This window comes from Vulpes lagopus, chromosome 6, assembly GCF_018345385.1.
Source record: "Vulpes lagopus strain Blue_001 chromosome 6, ASM1834538v1, whole genome shotgun sequence".
Lineage (NCBI taxonomy): Eukaryota > Metazoa > Chordata > Mammalia > Carnivora > Canidae > Vulpes > Vulpes lagopus.
Window position 1 is genome coordinate 68834498 of NC_054829.1, and position 1948 is coordinate 68836445.

Below are 1948 nucleotides of genomic sequence, written 5' to 3' on the forward strand. Positions count from 1 at the left end.
TGCAATGGGAACCAATATTTCTTTCTTTTATTTTCCAAATGGGCTATATCAATGATATTAATGGACCTTTCCTTATTCCAGTCTCCCTTATCTTATAGTTACCTACATTATCATTCTCCCTGGATTACAAAACTCTTAACAATTAAGGGGAAAAAAGTCATATTCAATCTGCATTCTTTACATTTTCCAGCAGAGTAGCTCTACAAGTATTAAAGGAATTGAAACAAAAAGAGAGTCATTGTCTTTGAACTACTTGAACAATGAGGCCTCTGAAAAAGGAGGGGTGAGCCCTCATGAGTGAGGGGATGGAGCAGCGTAGGTCCCTGACAGCATTATCTCAAAACCTCTGGGTGTCAGTCCTGATTTCTGGAATACTACTTAATCACCAGAAACCTATTCCTACTTCCTAGTACCCGAGGGGGAGAGAGGTGCTGAAAGCAATAAATTATAAATACATTATTGCTGAAAGCAATAAATATTTATTTGCCCATCACTGCCCTAGGCACCTTAATTTGGAGATGTTGTTTTTATTTTATTTAACAGAAAAATATTTTCATTCATTAGCATCTTGTTAGTTTGGATTCTATTCCTATGTTTTTGGGATTGACAAAGTTTTGCCCCATGAGACGCTTCATGGAAACTAGCATTAGGTATCAGAAAGCATTCATGGAGTAAAATCAAGAGTCCACTCAGAGACTAAATGATATAAACTGGAAGTGGACATCAGCCTTCCTACAGAGTTAAGCAGCTTGGTGTGCTCTTGGAATTGTTGGGATAATGTGGCAACTTTCAAAGTTCACCTGAGGACAACAGAGGTTATAGCATCTTGGACAGAATGTGGCAAAACTTGTCTGCCACACGTTCATGTGGTTACACAATGGCTGCTTTGAGACTTATCTATAAAACTATACCTGCCTTCTCCCAAATAACTTGAGGCCTAATTAAAATGTCAGCTATTAAACCAGGAAGTTAAAGCTAAGACAGTTTCTTCCCAAATGACACAAGCATAATTTTGCAAATTCCCAAGTAGGCAGGTTTGGAAAGCCCCTCTGCTCCCCTAGAGCAGATTCCTAAAGCATAAAAACACATTTAGAACCCTATCTTTGGGCACCTGAGTGGCTCAGAGGTTGAGCGTCTGCCTTGGGCCCAGGGTGTGATCCTGAGGTCCCAGGATCAAGTCCCACATCGGGCTCCCTGCATGGAGCCTGCTTCTCCCTCTGCCTGTGTCTCTGCTTCTCTCTATGTCTCTCATGAATAAATAAATAAAATCTTTTAAAAAATTTTTTAAAAAGGAACCCTATCCTCTATCCAGCTGCCTGTGTTTCAAGCTGATGCTTAGCCTCCAAACATGAAAGTTTAGCTCTCCTACGCTGTGAAAGGTCTAAAATAAGCAACACAAAAAGACAGAACCAAAGCAGTTTCCTTTTCTTGAGGCTGAAAAATAGCACATCTCTCTATACCAGCCAGGGCTTTGTGGATGCTTACCTGGCTCAGCAGCAGGACCACCTGAGCCTCGGGGCCTCAGCCCCTGTCCTGTGCGTTTCGATAGTTAGCTTCTCTGGTCCTTGCTTTCCTCATCTTCAAAAAGGGAATTATAATACTTGACTCACAGTACAGTCGATGAAATAATGTTAAATGAAGCAATCGCATGGCCAGGTGCGGAAGGTGAACATGTACTGGACGCGTTCGTCCTATTGAATGCCCCTCAGACCCATGCCCCTCAGCCCTGCAATAACTGCACCTGTTCTCCCCTTGGAAGAAGGAAGGGTTGTGGTAGAACCACATTAAACAGCAGACGGTCCGCACAGCTGTACCAGGCGATGAACTCTGAAGGCTGATCTATCCCCAGGAGAAAATGAAAGACAGTTCCGAACTCAGCTGGCAAAATGTCAAGGGCTCTCATTCATATATGTGTTACAGAGATGCATATGTTTTCGAATTTTAATAT